We start from the raw sequence: 20462 nt of genomic DNA, 5'->3' as shown, positions 1-20462 counted from the left end.
CAAATATATCGCTTTGTAGCTAGGCCTTCTGATTCTCCTGTTAAAGCAGGGTGGCTTCTGTGGACGACCTTGCTGGTGCCAAGTCCAGGCTCTCCTATTTCTAGCTGTGCTGCCACAAATCCACGCTGGGAAAGTTTCAGGTGAATTACTAAGCCCATCTTTGTATTCAAGCCACCATTTCTTAACAGGCAACAATAATACCAGCACCCATTCCTCCAAGTCCCTGCACACATTAAACAAGTAACATGGGAAAAGCACTCATAACAGCTCTTGAATTCCCCAAAGCTATAGGATTGGTGTTAGCTACTGTAAATTAGTTCTCATACAATTAAGAATTTTCAGTTAGTGATTGCAAAAGTCAGTAGTGTAAGATACCAAATTTATTCATCAGTTTGTAAAAGTGACCTTTAAATAAGTGTAACCCTAATTTTTTGTTGGTGATTATTCTCAACTTTTCTACCTGGTATCTGAATCTGTTTATGGCACATTTTAATACAGAGAAGTTCTAAAATCCCTCCTTTCCTTTACGTTTTTTTGTTAAACCTTTTGTGCTTAATCTCCAAATTAAATAAATAGCCATCTATACCAACTCCTATTTACTTTTTAAACATTTAAATAGTTGACTGATCTGGAATTGGCTTTGACCTAAGGTATGATGTGAAGTTATTGACTTGGACTGGCCCAGTCCAGGCTAGAATTCTGTGAACTGCTGGTTGATATCAATACCTAATGGACTTAGTCCCCTCTACCAGTCGATTTCAAATACATATGTTTTTGCTGAAACTTCTATCGTGGTGGCATTAATCTGTAAACGAACGTGGATGGAATCAGCACTGTCTCTCAGCATTTAGTTTTCCTGTCCAAACAGTGCTTGGTTTTCTATCATCTAGAATTTCATTTTGGGTTTCTTTAAAAACTTTCCCAGTTTTTTTTTTTTTTTTTTTTTTTTTGGTCTTTTTCGTTTTTATCGGTACCGGGGATCGAACTCACGACTGGCTGCTTGCAAGGCAGGCGCTTATGCCGCTGAGCTAAATCCCCAGCCCCCCAGTTTTTTTCATATGAGTCCTGTTAGCATGGCAGGATTTAAAAATGTATCTATGAAACTTTCTTTGCAAGTTAATAATGGAAAGAAAACAATAAATCATGGTATACTGTATGTGAGGCTTACATACGTTGAATTTTATGCATGTGACTCCTTGCATGATATGTTAGACATTTTCTTAGCAGAAATTCCTTTCCTTAATGGAAATCAGACAGTAACTAGAAGAAATCTACAGAGTAAGAGGCAACCATGTAGGGGCAAAGTGTGTCTCGTTAACATTTTGCCCTACTTCAGTGCTCAGATCCACAGTTTCATATCTCCAAGTATCTATCATAATGGTAAATTTTGAGTAGTAAAATGTTGCATTTGCAGAAAGTTGGGCTAATGATAATCAGCACTTCCAAGGAAATTCAGCACCACTAAGCCACAGCTGAAGCATCACTGTGAGAAGTTTCACTTTAAAATGCAGAAGTGAAGTTGGGTGTGGTGGCACATGTCTGCAACCCAGCACCCGGGAGGCTGGAGCAGGAGATGGCCAGGAGTTAAAGGCCAGCTTGGTCCACATAGTGGGTTCAAGGCCAGTTATAAAGAGAGAGTCTGCTATCCAACAAAATAAAACAAAACAAAACAAAGCAAAACAACAACAATAAGAACCTCCCCAAACCAAAAAAAACAAAATAACTTCAAAAGTGTACCACAGACTTTTTATGCCTGAGTCATGTGAGATCAGCCACCTGGCTTACCATCAGTCGTAGGAACCCAGCATGCTTTGGTCACCCTGACTCAGCTGGATGGCCCCTGACAGGAGAATGACCAAGTGGCACTTTTCACTGGACCCCTTCTCATGTGGTTGCAGAAATAAACAAGGAGACCAAAGTCATGAATTCTATTTTGGGCTAACACATGCAAGCTGACTATTTGCGGTGGAAAGCAGTTACTACATTTTAAAACTTCTCCCAAAACAGACTTAACCTTTTTTTTCTTTAAAACTTTTTTCCTAGTTGAAAAACAAGTCTCTGACTCCTCAGACCAAAATGAAAATTAACGGGAAGCAGCCGAGCCCCGCTGCTGGATTCCCAAGCCCCACTCCATGGCCCAGATGCTGAACGGCGGTTGTCCTCTGGGACAGCAGGCCACGCCACCTTCACTTGGCCTAGGGTTTTGTCCATAAAGAAGAAAATCCCAGGAATACTAACATTTTCACGGAGATCCTGGTGGTGAACTTGGGAGATGCCTGGCATGCATCTTAAGCTTTCTTATAATCGTGACATGATTTCTTCAGTGGACTAAGTCAGTTCTCTAGCTAAAAAAACATTTTTGCCTGACTTAAACACCTGCAGATGACTCAACATTTTCCTCCTAGTGCTTAAAAGGAAAAACAAAATGCCTATATTGTTTGAGAAAGCAAACTGACAATCCCAATACTCAAACACAGACAGTTAATGTGCACCCAATAAAGTTTTATAACCCCGCTTCCCGCTGTAGCTGGAAGTCAATTCTCAGCGGGTTGTTTAAGGAGAAGGCAAACGGAGCAGAGAAGTAAAGTTTATAGCTCACAGCCGCTAACCTGGCATGGAAGGTTCTTCATTCATTAGCTGTCGCCCAAATGTGCACCATAAAAAGGAGTCTGGAATCAAGAGAGATTTGATTTCATTTCTCTTTAAGTTTTTTAAAGTGACTTTATTATAAAAGAGAAGAGCAGGATGCATGGAGGAAGTTGAAATGATCAAGATTCAATCAACTCCCAGACAGGCCTGGCGAGGGCGGCCTTCCTCAGTCACTAACCAAGTGGCTCCGGGAAGGAGCAGAGCTTGTGTATTTAAGAAGGGGTCAACAAACCCAGCCCTGTTTGCTCAGGTGAAAGCTAAAAATAACCTCGCCTCAGTACTACAGGGTAGTAATGCAATATCACCAGCTGGCCCGCCACACATTATAATAGTCTCTTCTGCCCATCACTGGCCAGTGGTTTAGCGGAAAACAAGACGTCCAAAAGCCACTGCCACCATTGGTGCAAATTAACAGAGCAGTCTGGTCTCAGATGAGCTTGTCCCATCGGTTACCTTCCATGGCGGCTGGCAAACACATCCCTGAAAATACACACACAGGCCAGAGAACCAGGAGCAGAGCCGCAGTGATGGCTCAGCCTCACTTGAGGTCGAATGTAGGCCGTTTTAGCCTTTCTCTCTCTGTATTTCAGTGCGGTATTTTTGGCCACCACGTCTCAGTGCCAGTATGGAAATGGGAGAATGTGACACTTCACTGCCTTTAAAGTGAGGTGAAGAAAAGTGAAACTCAAGGTTGCTGAGAAATTCACAACCCCACTTGATGCCTCTTTGAAAACCCAGGGGTCCCTCACACACCTCACACCTTTACTGTCTTGAGCACCTACTAAACTGTTACAGCTGGGATGCAGCTGAGGGACCTTAATTGTGCACAATGGACAAATCCTGGAATCCTGAAGTTATTTATAGTAAAATCTACAGGAAAATCAGTAATAACAGAGGTGACTGTTACATTCGCCCAAACATTACGGAGAAAGGCCAACAGTCTGCTATTTAGGATGTGGGAGAAATGGATACCCTAGAATGAGACAGACTGTTCAGTCGCCACCGCAAGGTGATGACACGGACGGACGTCAGTGAACAATGACTAACCCGCCCTTCACAGAAGGAACATGCCTGGCTGTGGCTTCCTGCTAGCTCAGCCCCAGCACCGACATCACCAGCCAGCCTGCTGCCACCATCGCCCCTGCTCAAGGCTGAGTCAACACCAAGCTGTGAGCCCAGACTCCCTTCAGAACCTGTGATTAAAAAGCTGGGCAGAGAGAGACACAAGACTCAGTGGCCTCCTAGAAAACTTAAACTAAAGCTAAAACAGCAGCTGATGGGACCCCGGCTCGCCACTCGGGCCCACACGCACTTTCTTTGCTTTCCTGCAAGCAGCAAAGGGTCCTTTAGCAGCAGCTGCCTGGAGTGGTGCAGTTTTCTGGGCTCTGTGCTAACTCAGGGCAGGGACCTAGGAGTGCCCCAGGCCCGCAGAGTCTGGTGTGGGAAGCTGGGGTGAGGGTAGGGCGCTCCTGACTGACTGGACCCGGCTCCGGGGCTTGCACGGTGCTTCCGTTACTGGAAGACCTAAGGTGACGGCTTGCAGGGCTCGGCCTGGGAGGACAGCAAGTGCCAGGTGAGGGGCGGAGGGGACATGGAGAGAAGGGTCTGCACAGGAACCCCGTTTTCTGCAGATGTCTGTATCTGAGAGCTGAACAGCTGCAGGCTGCTGGGAGCAGGGAAGAAGAGGGGTTTGTGCTACCTCTGTCCCTGCAGCCAGGCCCCGAGGTGCCTTTGAAGTCTCAGCCATCGTAATAACAGCCTTCCCCTAAATTAGAGGAAGAATGCCTGCCTCACAAAGGAGATGAGATTTGAAGGTGAGTCCGCTTTGGACTACACGGGCAAGGAATGCAGAGGGCAGGTGGGTTGGCCAGGGTGAGTCCTGTTACGGGCATCAATGCACAGAATCCTGCGACAGGTAAAGTCATGAGTCTGGAAAGGTCAAGGGACTGAGAAATTTCTTAGAGAATTTTATTCATGCAGTAGCATCTGGCCAAGAAAAAGGGCTGCAAAACAATAACACACAATGTTTATTTTTCAAATATGAAAATATTTGAAAATTTTCATATTTTTCAAATATGAAAATCGCTACCAGATCTTTCTCTTCTACTGACCTGAGAGGGAGGTTGATTTAATCTTGAATTTAGTCTCCTTAAAAATCTACCACTATATCTGCACCTATAAAAATATGCATGTTTGATTTATTATTTATATTTTATAATTTCATTTATATTCTGCTTTGTTGTACAAAAAATTCGGGGGGGGGCAGAGGTATTAGACTTTATTAAACACCAGATGGCTATCGCCGCAGATGTATGGGAAAAAAATGGTTCTTGTTACATCAGTCTTTTTACCAATGAAATTAACAAAAATCCACCCAATGGGACAGTCATGCAGACACCACCCATGGTTCAAGCTTCAAGGCAGTGATACATCTGACTCCACTCTGAACTAAAGAAATCACAACTGGGGCTGATTTAAAGAATTCCTGAGGGGCAAAAGCATTACGTAGTCCTTATCTGCAATTTTTTTTAGTACAGAATAGTGTAAGCTTCCAGAATTATCACCTGAACTACAAAGCTATCCAGTATCGATTTCACTTAGAAGGTACAGAAGATTTTCATTGTCTGGCTATAAACGATGTTTATAAGAAGTTAACAACAACCATAAATAACCAGTATATATCTGAAATGGTTCTAAAACCCTGTCCATCCAAATACCTGTCTTGCTTTAATAAGAAGCACTGTTATTTAGATCTTTGGATAATTCCAGAGGTTGCTCAGCATGTTTGGATGGGCATCCTGGAGGAGAAGGTACGAGGGGGTAGAAAGGAGCACAGAAGACAGAGCTGCACATGAAAGCTTTTAGTTACCTACACAGCTACGGTTTTACCCAAATGCCCCTCTCCACATAGCGGAATCTTCAGCTATATTTAGAAATCAGCTTTCAAACCTGTTCCACTGGGTCCTCTCAGACGTTCCTTTTCCCTTTCTCCAGCTCAAAAGCCTTAATCCTGGTTAAAAGGAGTGTACAGAATAGAAGTTTAAGCACGGTTTAAGGGGCCAGGTCACATTTGCTGGTTGAGTGGCGAAGCTTTAGACACTAAAGCTTGCTGGAGTCCATCTTGTGGGCTGCCCACCCATGCCAGTCCTGAAAGATCCCCTCTTCCCTCAGAGCTGCATATCTGAGTCTCACAATGCTTTCAAACATTTCAAACTAAATCTCAAAGACAGTGCACATACTTGTGTTAAACTACTTAGTACTTGGGAATTATCTGGCACAGTCTGTTAATTCCTTGCCTGAAATTGCTCTGGGGTTAATAATGGTCACGGTCCTGCCTCCTCCACTGCCTTCTTTACGGCGAAATTCTCCTGTGTGTCAACCGCACCGGTTAAACCTTACCAGATCACTACATAAAGCATTAATTCACAGTTCAGTCTCAGTTCCTAGAGAACTGAGATGTCTGTCAGCCTAACCTGGAGGAGGGATTTCTGGAATTACTGGAGCTCTATTACAGTGCGTGAGGTGGGATGCCATAAGCAAAATGCGTGATTCAGTGAGTAGGTAATCATGCTGACGTCTATTCCAGGAAAGCCAAGCCATTTCAAAACAGCAGTGCACTCCTGTACACCAGACCACACTGCCCAAACCCACACGCGGGCAGGCACACCCCGTGCAGAACGGAATGCAAGGTCGAGAAGCTATTTTTAAAATAGTTCCCTATAACATAAACATGTGAATAAATGACAGACATTTTGACAGCAATGTTTCAGACATGGTAGCAAACGTATGTGTAATTTATTCTGACTCAACAAAATACTTTAAAATTGTTTATGTTTATACCACAGGTGAGGATGTTAAACAGTTTCCTCTTGCCTCTGTCTCAGGGTGTAGAAGACCCGCTCTGGGCTTTTCAGAATCGGCCCACCAGTGGTGGGCAGCACCCCCTCGGCTTTGGTTGGGGCCTGGCCGCGCCCTGTGGAATGCAGGAGCTCTGGGGTCCAGAGGAGGGAATTCGGGTGCTCTGGAATGCAAAGCCAAACACATCTACCGGATTTGAGTCTGGGGTAAATGTGAAATCGTTTTAGACTCAATTAGTGTCAGCTCTGCTTCTCTTTTTGAAAAAATAAAAGTAAAAAGCTCATCTCAGGTCCCTCCCAAGGTCTGGCACAGGAAACCTGCAGCTGCAGACGCTAAGCAAGGCCGTGTGTCAGAGCTCAAGGGATCCCTGGAAATGTCTGCAGTGACCGCTTCTCCATCGCTCTAGGTCTTATCAGAACTGCAAAAATGAAACACATGGGAAGAGAACACAAACAGGCCTCTGTGGAAAACCCAAAGGGGCCCTCTGTGTATACCACTGCCTCGGCCTGGCCCTACCTGGCAGAACCAGCCAGCCAGGCTACAGTGTAGATTTGGGCCAGCACGGCAGAATCTGCTGCCTCCCCGCCAACAGGGGACAGATGACAGGCTGGAGGCAGCACCACCTTTAGAAAGTAGACTCTGGGCTCCTAACTGCCTGCTGGGCCCTGAGCTCCTACACCACACCTGGGGCCGGCAGTGTGGGAGCCTTGCAGCCTCTCAGGACTGCTGCTCCAGGCCACTGTGTGCAGGGGGTGACAGAGACAGCCAGCCAGCTGTGCTTCTGGGGTGTTCAAACCTCAGGTACATTTTTGTATTGGATTTTAGGATTGGGAAACCCCCAAATTAAATCTTCTAGGAGAAACAGCTGCTTTGATCGGGTGTAAAAGCCCCAGCCTTCCCTGCTTATCCTGTTATCAGGCACTGTTATTTACCAGCGATGAACCCTCTGGCTTTATCAGCATCTTCACTGTTAACGGAGATGGAGATGTGCACAGGGAACCCTCCTGGTAAACAAGTGACCCTGATCATCTGCACCGCACACTAGGGAGACTGTTGGGTTTTGTCTCACGAGTAACGGGCAGAGCTAGGGCCCCTGGGACTTCATGCCAGCGCTCCTCCCAACTCACACTCCGCTTCTCAAGTACTGACTTACATTAGTTAGCTGACTAGCTCTCCCTCCCTCCCTCTTTCCCTTGCCTTTCCTTCCTTCTACCGCAGCACAGAGGACTGAACCCATGAGCTGCATCTCCAGCCCTTTTTAAACTTTTACACAATGTCTCACTAAATTGCCAAGTTGCCCAGGCTGAGCCCTCACTTGCGATCCTTCTGCCTCAGCCTCCCAGTGTTGGGGCTACAGGTGCGCCCCATCACACCAGGCCTCATAGCTCCTCCAGTGACCTGATAGGTAATGCTGAGAGCAGGGGATGGAGGAAGAAGACTGCGTGCATTCCCAAGGCGAGGCCCTGCGCAGGTCCATGATCTGGGAGGTGCTTGTGTGGTCAGGGGCACCAAACCCATGGGGGTCAGTGGATTCCCTCCCGTGTGCCCTGGGGTCGTCGTTGTGGCTCCATTTGCAGGCCGCATCCCACACTCTGGTTGCTGGAAGTTCTATGTCAGGACCACAGAGCTGCACTCGAGCCCTGTCACAGAGTTTGTGGGCACAGTCAGAGATGGAGAGAGGAGGCAGAGGCAGGCTGACCTCCTAGCAACCCACGGAAACATCTGTTGATCTCTCAGGGAGCCAATGACCACACCATGGGGCCTGTCCGTGGGAAAAGCCAGAAAGTTGCTGTGCAGACAGCAGTGGGGAACCTGGATGGGTGGAGCAGAAGTTCCTCCCCAGCCTCCAGGACATCTGAGGCTCCTCTCCACGCAGGGGCATGCTAACAGAAAGGAGCTCTGGGCCCAGAAAATAGCTGTGCACAGCATGTTACTGATGCCCCCCATTTTAGGCCAGTTTCAGAGGGGGGCTGCATACAGACAGCCATAGGCACATGTTCCAGCCTCCCAGATTGGGAGGACCAACATGTACTTGTCCCAATGTCCTCCACTGCACACAAAGAAAAGTCATTTAGAGGTCAAAAGAAAGGGGGCACCCTATGCTCCGGGAGGCCAAGACAGGAGGACAGAGTTCAAGATTCGCTGTGCACCGAGTAAGCCGGAGCTGCAGGCCAGCCAGGCCCGGCAGTGACCACCTGTACCGATGTCCACAGATGCCAAGGCAGTGAGGTCCCCCCGGGCCACTCGCAGAGGACCGGCCCTCAGAACGGAGGAGTCCCTAGAACCGACGCAGAGCTTCATGTGCAGTTCACCTGCTGCTTTAATATGCACAGTCTTAGGACGCGTTCCTTACGGACACTGAAATGGCAAAGTCAGGCAGAATCCCTACGCCAGGGTGACATGTTCCAGCACTTCATCAGTCCAGGCTCCAGCTCCAAAGCCAAATCCTCTGTCCAGTTTATTAAACACCTCAAACATGCCAGGTCCTGAGGCTTCCTCTGGGTTCCTGTTTGTCTTAAGTGAACCTCGATTCCTTGGCTACTGATGTCATTTGCTGTGCTTTTCTGAACTTTCTTCGTAAGTGCAGCTCTAAATCCTGCACAGTTCCGAGCTCCTACAGGCCGGGCTGCATCCTCTCTCCTGGTGGCAGTTAGCAGGAAGAGTGAGGCATGCAGATCCTTTACACCCGACGTATTTACGACATACAGTCTACAGGTAGTGGGTGTAGTGATGTCCTGTCACCCCAGCACTCTGGGATGCTGAGGCAGGAGGATCCTAAATTCAAGTCCACCCTAAGCAACTTAGCAATGTAGCAAGACCCTGTCTCAAAAAATACAAGGGGCTGAGGATGTAGCTCACAGCAAGAAAGCCCTGAGTTCTTTTTTCTTTTTTTTTTTTTTTAATTTTATTTAAGGAGAAAAGAAAAAAAAAGCAGAGAAAGGGTACAAGTTATACAGATTTGCAGAAAAAAAATGAACAGTAGGAAATTACTAGTTAATGGATTACATATTGTCATCTTAGAAATAATTGTTCAAGTCACAAAATTAAAGCTTGTAAAGTGGACATTCCATCAATGATACTGCAAACAGTTCTGTTCAATGATCCAATAAAACTCTGTGATATCACATTCTATCTTATACACTTAAATATACATGCAGTTATATAGTTTAGAGCACTTTCTTTTCCTCTCTTTTGTACAATGACTATTACACATTTTGGGTTTCATTGCTCTCACGGTTCTTATTACTTGTTTTTTTTTCTTTTTCTTTTTTTTTTTTTTTTGAAAGCCCTGAGTTCAAACACTGGTTACACACACACACAACGTGACATAGGTATATTACATCATAACCAATGTAACACTAAGTTATGCTGGATGTCTTGTTAGGCACCATTAAGAAAACACCCCAGAGGTTACATAGGTGGCCTGCCTGCATCCGTGTACATTTAGGACCAACGGGGAGCCCTCAGGAAGAAGCCTCCTCGCCTGCCCGGGCTGCAGGGGGTGCACTTCTGCCCCAGCCAGACCCACTTCCCATGCGTACTTCTGGTCATTCGCAGCTCTGATTGGTCCACACAGAAAGGAATGCTGATTCTGAGGACCAACATGTACTTGTCCCAATGTCCTCCACTGCACACAAAGAAAAGTCATCTAGAGGTCAAAGAAAAGGGGGCACCCTATGCTCCGAGAGGCCAAGACAGGAGGACAGAGTTCAAGCCCAGCCTTAGCAACTTAATGAGACCTTGTATCAAAATTAAAAAAAAAAATTTTAAAGGGATGTAATTAATGATAAGGGCCCTAGGCTCAATTTCCAAACCCTAAGAAAAGGGGGAGGGGGAGGAGTGAAATTGAAATGATTTTATTCTTTTTTTTTTTTTTTTTTTGAGACAAAGTCTCACTATGTAGTTCAGGCTGACCTCCAACTCACAGCAATCCTCCTGCCTCAGCCTTCTGAGTCCTGGGATTACAGGCATGTGTCACCAAACCTGGTTGAAAAAAATGACGATTTTTGTAACACTGTTCCCAAAGGGTTTCTAGGCAATGCTGATATTACGGGCACACATTTAGGTAACCACTTGGTGACATGGCTCCTGGAGAATGAGGCTGTCAGAGCCAGGACTTAGTTATTTACCTTATTCCCATGCTGTAAGGACTGTGTAGATGGGAAGCAAACGGGAAACAAAATAAGAAGATGCATCCTGTCTCAGCCTTCCATGTGTGTAAAGTTTAGCTGAGACCCATATTATTTTGGTACTGGGAATCGAACTCAGGACCTTGCATTCACCAGGCAGAGGCTTATGCCACTGAGCTACACCCCCAGCCCCATGGGGCCCTCCAGCCAGTATTCTTAAGCCTGCACATAGAGAATACCATGGCCACTTCATTAACACCTTACACACACACACACACACACACACACACACACACACACACACACGGCCAGAGAACAAAAGCAAACACCCTACCCATGTGCTGCCAAAGGTTCAAACACCCTACAGAACAGGTTTGGACAGAAGGACAGGCTCGGACAGAAGGACAGGTGTGCTGCTGGCCCGTAGATCCAGCTGGGTCCTCCCGGCCTCAGTTACCTGGGAGAGCACCAGCATGACGGAGCAGCAGACCAGTGCTGGAGAGGCTGCAGGGTGAAGGAAGCCCCCGGAGTCTCAGGTGATGCCAGCTCCCACAGGTCACAGTGGGTCCTCCCCTGGGGCTGGGGGGAGGAGCTCCCTGGGAGGGGCAGTTTGCAAGTCCCATTGCTTCTGTTGGAATGGAACCAGAGACAGAGACCCACACAGTTCAAACACAGGCAGCAGAGATGGGAAGGGACCCGATCAATATATCTGTCTGTGTACCACCAGAGGAACCCAGAATGGGGATCAGGGAAAGATGGCTGCAGATGAGGCTCGAACACACGGATGGCTAAGAGATGGGACGGGGTTCAGTCCGTTCTGGGTAATCCTAATGTTGCTCATTGCAAGGAAAAGAAATTGGTGATCAAAAAATTCAGACTGGTAGTTAGCAGCAAAGCTAACCAGACCAAAGACCATGAGCCACCCCAACTGGGTGGGCAGGAAGGGGCCATTGGACCGTGGACAGGGACAGGAAGATGACCTTGTGCCTGCCCTGGCGGTGGCATTCTGTGTGTCTGCTTCGTTTACTTGTACATCAATTTCGGCCACACAGGGGCTGCTACCCCAAACTTCTACCCATCTAAGGTGAGGACCTCGGTGGAAATGTGTGGAATTAGCGTCCTCAATTTGTCTTTTTGTGCCAGGAAGCAGGCACACAACACAGCTGATCGTGGGCTTCGTGTTCTCAGCTTTGGGCACGATCCTAACTGTCAGACATTCCCTGCCCGGCAGCCCTCGGGTTCCGATGGCATGGGTGCGCTCTGTGCTGGACAGTGAAAGTCATTCTTTGACAGTAAAAAGAAAACACTCTTCAGTGAGGGCCAAGTTGTCTGCCAGGGGCACAGACTGGCTCCAGAACCTCTGAACCTCCCTGCCTGGTCGTTCCCTGCCGCATTTTGCCATTGGTTGGAGGCACAAACCCTCGTGGCTGGCTGTGTTTTTTGCTATTGTCTGGGACCTAAATGGGTTCTGAGTGTTTTCTTTCTTCCAACAACCGAGGAGAAAAGACGGACTTCACCTGGCGGAGCTCCCTCTAGGGAAGTGGAGGGAATCCCTCTAGGGAAGGCGGCAGTCCAAGCACAACAAAAACCTCCAGAGAAAAATAACAACAAGAGAACACCCCTTCTCACTCCCTGCCCTCTCCTTCCCCTCCCCTCGCAGGCTGGTCCCACACAAAGACATTCCACTACAATGAAATAATTTGGATCATGGCCAGACTCTATTTTTTAGAATGGCAGAAATAAGCTCACGGGCTAAGCCTATTGTTCCAAAGAAAGGAAAGTCAGGCCTGAGCCAACAGCTGTCACCAAAGGGACACCAGTTCATCAGTTCATCGCATTCGTGAGGGTTTGCATTCCAATGCGGTGGGGGCTTCTGAAGGTGTTTTAAAATGTACCCCATTACCTTGCTCCTCCCCAGCAAATTAGCTAGGGAAACGCCCCTCGCCTCGCAGTGGGTTTGCCTTCCAAGCTATGCAGCCGGCACCTCCTTCATAGACCTAAATATACATTTTCGTTACCAAGGCTGTTAGCAGAGGGAGGACACGGCCCCTGTCCTACCCCTCTTCTGTCTCCTTCCCCCGAGGGACCTGCTTCTCTCTACTTCAGGAACCAAAAGACATGGGTCTTGGGTACGAGAAGCAGGTGTTCTTACTTCTCAGTGGCAACTGACAGAGCCTGGACCCCACCAACTTTAACTTGGCCGTCTGGTTTCTCTGATGAACACCTCAGCTCTCTCACCATCTGAGACCCTCTGCTCCCCCTCCACCGTCCCAGCTCCCACACCCCATCTCTCCATCCCAGAGTCAACATGATCTGGAGCCAGAGAGCCGTTCCAGGGGCAGGGCAGCAGGCGTCCCTGGCATCTCCCCACCAGTCGTGTCTTCTTCCCTCCCCTGTCAAGTCCTGACACTAAAAATATCCCCAGAAATTGCAAAATATCCCCTGGGGAGACAAATGGCTCCCAGTTGAGAACTCCTACCTCACACTCCTCCAAGTCCCTCTGTGCCAACTCTCCTTTAGGGGATCAGGATTCCAAGTGGCCAGCAGCTATGCTTGGGCTGCTGCCAGCCAGAGGGCACAGGTGACATCTAGGAATCATAAATGATAACGACGGCACTGTTTGTGCGTGACGGAGGCTGGCGCAGCTCTCTCCATTTGGACAGGGCTAGAAGGAGGATCTGGAAAATGGAAACTACTTATTCAAGGTTGTAGCTAGTAACTGGCTGGCACTGGGGGGTTGAACCGAAATCCGTCTGCATCCGGTTTCTCTCTGCATAGACCAAACCACTTCTCCCAGTGAGGAAAATGAGTGCAGGGACCCATGCGCAGTGCTTCAGCTGTGGGCACTGGGCACCAGACTGCCCAGATCTGTGTCCAGCTGCCTTGCTGTCTGGTACCCTCAGTGAGAAGCTGACCAGCAGTGCGGATGTCTTTGTCCTAAGCATACCAACCAGCTGATCACTGAAGTATGGATTTTTCTGTGAAAACCAGCAAAAGGTGGTTTTCACCACTGAAACAAGCTAGGTAGTGGTTACCATGGCAGCAGAGATAAACTTAACAGTGAGCGGAAGTCCAGTCACCTGAAAGGGATCCTGGGGCTGTCAGGAGCCCGAACCAGTCAGGGAGTGAATCATTGGAAGAAGACAAAGCCCAAAAAAAGTGACAGTCAGCTTCAGTTATGTGACTAGTTAGTCGGGCATCTAACAGCAGGGACGCCCCTGTTGCAGATGATCCTGAAGGGAAAATGCAGGGTTCGAGGGTGGACATTACAGTGCGTCAGTGGGAGACAGTTCTCCACTGAGGAGGAATGTGCATTTGCTGCGGGGTTTCAACCGGATTAAACCACTAAACAAGAGATCTGAAGAGGAGCTTGTGGTGAGCACAGAAAGGGGTAGGTGGAGAGCGGGGCTCCGCTGGGAGACCCCACTGTGGGTGAGAAGGACCAGGGCAATTCCCAGCCTCTTCCAAAGCCAAAATCTTGTTTCTCTAAAGAGTCAGTGGAGTGTGGGTTCTGCGTGGGAAATATCCACAGGGAAGGTGGAGGATGGGGTTTGGGGTGGGTCTCTGCTGGGAAGGTGGGGCCAGCATCGCTCATCCCAGGACAGGAGAGGGAAACTCTCAGTCTCGCCCGGAAAGACCGTGTCACCAGGTGAGACTGGACGCAAGAAAGGAAGAAGCAGGAGGAAGAGTTTTCACTGTGTCCTGAGCAGAAGACCACAGGAGAGGCAGTGAGGGCCAGCAAGAGACCAAGAACCAAGCAGATCTTTTCCACCGTCTTCCAAATCTTCCTGCTCTCGTGTTCTTTCTTGAAATTGCAGTAACGTGTCAACCATGTTATCTGAAAACGCTATTTAATTTTTAAACGGAAATGGACAGCCAACCAAGTACGGGTTAGCTACATAACACTGGATGAGCTCTTTTCTAAACATGCACCTGGCTTCAGATTTAATAACTCTTCATAGCCCGAACCCAACGATTCACTATAAAACATCTCGTCAGCAAAGGGACAGGTCAGCACTACACGCGAAGTTTCCTCTTGGAAATCCAACCTCACTGCAAATTTGGAGGCGCTGTCCTGAAAACATTAAGCTCTTACAAAGTCCAGCCACTCAGAAAATACACAACCTTCCTTGTCAATGAGCGATGTCGAAGGGGTAACAGGTTTGCCCAAATCGACAACAGCAAAAATCTCTCCTGATTCGTTTTTCCGTGTTAAATCTGAATAACGCTTAGGAGAAAACGGTCTATCTCCTCATCTCCAGGGAGCCCAAAGCATTTACAGCCTCATTATTGAACATCACACCCATTAAGTGGGCACCAAGAATCATTATCCGCCTTTGATTTCCAAGAAAGTGACAGAGAGATTAAACAGGTTGGCCCAGGTCGCTGGGCGAGCGAGGTGTTTGGATTTTCCCCTTAGCCTGAGTAGTAAGGACTTAGCACAAGGGGGTGACTGGTTCACTTGACCAAAAGCCCTGTCTTAAGGATCTCTTTCCTAGTTCTCACCACTGAAAAAAACTTTCATCATCTAAGCATTAACTGCCCCCAGGACAGCTAGGTCAGTCAGGTCAGCACTAAGCCTGCAAGGAGCCTTTCTACCTGACCTGGCCTTAGGCTCACTGTTAACAGAGTCCTTCATCATGGGAGCCGATTCTGCCTGGCTGCTTCTGGGAACATTTTAACCCCTTGATCAGCGATTCACAGTTGGTTTAACTCAGACGAGACAGCAGACAAAATAGGAGTGGCTTTAAAAGGTGTCCCCTCCATTCTGGGGACAAAGGAGACATGATTAAGGGAGTTCCCTTTGTCCCCAAGCTCCATTCTGAGAGAGAGAGAAAGAGCTTTGCTCCTCTGGCTTTTTTGATTTCTGGGTCCTTCCCTACTTGCCCTTCACCCACACAATCTGTTCACAGCCCGACGAGACAATCCAGCCAGTCTGTGGAGAGTTCCTAAAACATGTCTGTGAAGACAGACAGGAGGCGGGAGACCTCATCTCCACAAAGGAGGAAGAGACACTGGGCAGAAGAGTTTACAAAGGGCAATCAAGACAGAGGCCCAGGGCTGAACGGCTGTGCCCACAGCGGCTGACACAGGGCTGATGGCCCTGACAGGGACTCAGCCTTCTGGTCAGTTTCCAGCCACCTCCAGGCTTTGGTCCCTGAACTTCATTGCTTTTGTTTTTTCTTTTTTAAAGAAAATCAACAAGTTAACCAAGTCCACACCAGTGTTTCAAGGATCCTTCAGTTTCTGTGGAACTTAAAAGACAGAGAGTTAGGCACAGACTCTGGCCTCCTTCAACCAACACAGGAAATGGAGACAATGCCTACAAAACACAGCACAATGGCAACCTCACTCCAAGGGCTTGGAGCAAATCACCCAATACTCTTGCCATGTTCTGTGCTGTTTTCTTTATATTTGTACACACGTCCTGACTGCCTGCTCGCCTTACCTGCATGTGGTACACTATCCACATAGCTGCTTAACCTGCATCACCTTCACCCAGGTTAGACCAGAAGGCCACAGGCTGTAATGCAAGCTCCGGTCTCAGAGCAGGCAAGTGGCAGATTCTCTGACTGATGGCTCAGTAATTTCTTTTTTTTTTTTTTTTTTGTCTTTTTTGTTTTTATCGGTACCAGGGATCGAACTCACGACTGCCTGCTTGCAAGGCAGGTGCTTATGCCGCTGAACTAAATCCCCAGTCCCTTGGCTCAGTAATTTCACACCCAGTACTTTCGTCTGGTAACTCCATAGACGAGCACGTTCCCAGGCCTTGAAGATCTTGCTGGTGTCCAGAACTGAGCAGAGCAGTCACAATAAAGGAGTAGACAAGTGGGAGGTACTTGCCACAGAAAGCAGCAGAGGTCCACTTACCAAGCAGAGTACAGAAGGACCGACCGGGTGGCAGTGTCTGAAGAGGTGAGTGCTCTAGGGATTTCTTTGGACTCCTTGCTAGTGGCTTTTCCTGTTAACTTACTATTCCAATAACAGCTTAGAGGAGGGGGAATCTTGTCCTAGATCAAACCTGGTGAGTTCAAATGATCACCCCATACTTTAATAAAGATTCATATCAAGTCCTAATTATAAAAAAATCTTTTTATCTGCTCTAAAGCATGTTCGAACTCTTTGTCCATTGCACTCAGCCTTCACGACAGTGGTCATCTTTTATTAATTTTGTCTTTCTTATCCAGTGTCAGCTGCCCACGCTACTGTAGTCCACGGTGAGCCGGGTTCCGGACCGCAGTGACAAGTGTGGGCCCATGTCATGGGCTCCTAGATGTCCTCAAGAAACCTCTGGGGAGTCATTGTGGCCTCGAGTGAAATTTTCCAGCCCTCCCCAGAGCTGCTGCCCTGCCCCGGCAGTCATTAAAGTGTCTCTTCCACTGCCGAGAATTTCGCTTCAGCTGCTGTGGTATCACGTTGCCACTGGTGTCACACAGCTGTCCAGCCTGGCAGAGGCAGGGAGCTTTACTTCAAAGCTGGCATCCTGGCAGAGTTCCAGGAATTGTCACAAACACCCCTCAGTACTGGGCCCTGAACACACAGGTGCACACACACACGCACACACACACACATGCACACACACATAGAGGCACCCACACATCCCACCTGCTCTAATTACAGGAGCTGGCGGAACATAGCCTAGCTCCACCCCCAATTTTATTTTTAACTGTCGCAGAAGACAGATTCTGTCCACACACTGTAATATAGCAGTGGTTTCCACCAAGGAATCTCCACAGGGAAGATACAGGAAGGAAATGCGTCTCTTTGGGTTGCAAGAGGCAGAAAACTGCTCCAAGATGCTCGAGCAAAACCTAGTCAAACAATTAGTAAAGTGAAACCAAAAAAGTGCCCCAAATCTGAGCAGCCTTCCACCGGCTTCCTTGAGGAATCAAATCACATCATCATGTACCGCTCTGCTCCCTCGCTGAATTCTACCTTGTGCATTGCTAGCTTTCTCCTCAGGGTGCATGAGAGTTCCAAGCTCTCAGTCTCTGAAGTTCAAATTCAGTAAGAAAAAAGGAAAGGATGTCTTTTCCTGGTAGGCTCCACAAAAGTCTGGGAATTCACAGATTACACAAACTGGACCTTGTTACACGCCTCCCACTCTGATCAGAGCCAGCGTCTCTAAAGTCACGTGGACTGAGAGGGGAGAGAAAGCTCCAGAAGGCATTCAGGATCCTACTACCAAAACACAGTGCAGCCTCCCCAAGAAACCAGAACTCACTCTCCCCAATAAATCCTAATCTCGGAGACGCTGCATGACCAGAACACTAAATTTTAAAAACAGGACATTCAAGGAAAAACACAACAAGGATGTCACCAAATAAAAGAGGATCATCCTTGTAATCAGTCAAAGGAATGTAAATTAAAAGAAATCTGTTTTGGGTACATTGGCAAAATTTTTAAAAATTTTCTTAAGGGTAATACTTAGTGCTGGCCAAGCTGGAAGGAGATGGACACTCCCAGACATGGCTAATGGGTTGATCATCAAAATCTCTAATGATATAAAATGTACAGAAGTGAAATTGATTAGAAAATAAATACGGATGGAAGATTTTATCTACAAAGGAAGCTTTCCCCATTTTTAAAAAATATTAGCTCCCAAACTGGCCCCATTGTAAAAGTTCAAGAAGAAGAGATTGAGTAGCTTAATTATAACATTCTTTCTACAGGATAGCATAGAAACACCGAAAATAGCTTTTCAAAGTATATTTCTTGGCATGGCTTGAATAGGAGGGAAAGGCAGGCCACAGAAGAGTCAGTCCTGTGCCTGGCCGCGCCATAGCATCCCTCACTAAGCCCTCATCCCCTCAGTGCTTCCTGATTCCCCTAAGATTTTCCCAAGATTCCAAAGACCCAGATTCTTCCAAGGCGAAGGGCAAACATCTAGCCCTTTCAGCATGACACAAGTCACCAAGTGGTCATGGAGAGCCAGGGCCGGGGTGCTGGCACACGCCTGAAATCCCAGCCACTCAGGAGGCTGAGGCAGGAGAATAACAAGCTTGAGGCCAAGGCAGTGATTTTGCAAGACTTTCAAAATAAAATCAAAAGGGATAGGGATATGGCTTAGCATCGCCTGGTGTCAATGTGTCAGGCAGAGGAAGGTAAAGGGACCATAGATGACATTTATTGTCCTAGCGGAGCACCCCACAAACACAGTGAATTCTCCATCTGGGGCTCCACATTAAAATGTAAACATCCCAGGTGGACCTGCCTCGCTCACAGTGCTGTTGATTAAGATCAAATGAGTTGATTTTTACAACAGTGCTTTGAAGGAAAGATAAAAGCGCCACCCAAGTGAGGCAGCAGGAATATCAAACGTATCACCTGGTGTTGGCAGACTCTCAGCAGAGAAGCAGAGAGCGCCTGGCCGGCCTCCAGCTCCGGCAGGACCTCCTGGTCCTTTCCCTATGTTTGGTTCTTTCCCTCCCATCATGTCTGAAAACCAGACGTCTGCTGGCACAGAAGGGCAGACTTCCTCTCACCCTCAAATGCACCAAAGACTGATTAGAAAGCATGATGTTTCTAGATGTGGAAACTTAGAGAAATGCCAAAGATCATATGGACAGGAGCAGACACACCTGCCGTGGACTGGGACCCTAAAACGGGAAAGCCCAGAGCTGGAGGCGTACAGGGTAGCTGGTTCCCATACCATTTCATTCAAGTCACGACAATGAAAAACGCCAGAAGACATAAACGTGGGAAAGGAGTACACAGTCCTCCTATTAGCAAAGTGTCCCAGCACCCTCTATATTTCCTCAAAGAAAATCTCTACTAAAAACCAGAAGAAGTTGTTTGTTATAGGGCTTTGCCTCTAGCCTATGGATCGGCGCAGCAGCCTCCTCACATTAAAGATGGTTAAAAACTTCACATGAAGCGTGGGATGGGTCAGCGAGGTCGGCCGTGCCCTTCCTTTCAATCCTTACCCCATTACGTCCCTCCCTGGAGGATATTTACAGTCCCCCATGACACATGCTCCGTACCTTCTCGGTTCAAGGAAAACACACCTACAGCATTTCAAATTAACTACTGACCCTTACTCTCCCACTATAAACAAACCGTTTTCACAATCTCAATTGCATTGTGTCCACATTGATTAAAGCTTGAGGCCCAGTGACCTCATGTGGTGTTAACTTCTCCCATGCACCAACAGCATTCCGCCTTTCTACTCAATTACCCCCTTCGGTGCCAGGGGATCGCTACCCAGTGCACACACACAATGGGCTTCTGCTTCATTACACTAACCAACAGCGGGCTGGAAACAAGCAGAAGAGGAATAAACAAGCTAATTTATCACGAGGACAGAGCAAGCTTTCACCAGGCTCTCCCCACGGTAAGTGCCGGCGGTTAACGGGAATACCAATAGTCCAAGGGCGATGGTTATGATCTTACAGATTGCAGCCAAAGCCACCTCAGAACCGCGCTGATGACAGAATTCTGCAGCCTAGCAGGTGTGAGCACACACACGCTCACATCATGGCCCGCACACTCCAAGGTCCCGCAAGGAAACCTACTCGATTGTTACTTTGGGACACACCACCCTGGGCTTTGGAGCCACAGACAGACGCCCTGGTAATTTGGCCCAAGCGTGCAGCCTGGCTGAGGGGCCTCTCATTCATCTCTGACGAGGTGGTCAGAAGGGACCCGGCCTTTTTGTGAGAAGGGTCCGCCTGCCCTCTTCATTAGGCTTGGCGAGGGCACAGCGGTTGATTAAATTAACAACTTTGGAGGGCTTCGCTCCCAGTTCCCAGACATTAACACCGCCATCCAGAACAAATTAAAGAGTCTCACAGCAATTAAGCCGATTTTGAAAATGAATTTCCC

At 47.7% G+C, this 20462-nt stretch overlaps 1 protein-coding gene across 2 annotated transcripts in view; it reads right to left on the bottom strand.

Annotated features, from left to right (window-relative positions):
- Wls (Wnt ligand secretion mediator) overlaps window positions 1-20462 on the bottom strand; it is an 85340-nt gene that overhangs the window by 50974 nt on the left and 13904 nt on the right. The gene's annotated exons all lie outside the window — the stretch shown is intronic.

Source organism: Cavia porcellus, unplaced genomic scaffold, assembly GCF_034190915.1.
Source record: "Cavia porcellus strain 051 isolate PalLab524CR breed Dunkin Hartley unplaced genomic scaffold, mCavPor4.1 scaffold_1, whole genome shotgun sequence".
In the NCBI taxonomy this organism is placed as follows: domain Eukaryota; kingdom Metazoa; phylum Chordata; class Mammalia; order Rodentia; family Caviidae; genus Cavia; species Cavia porcellus.
Note: the sequence above shows the minus strand (reverse complement) of the source record. Positions and strands in the feature narration are given on the sequence as shown.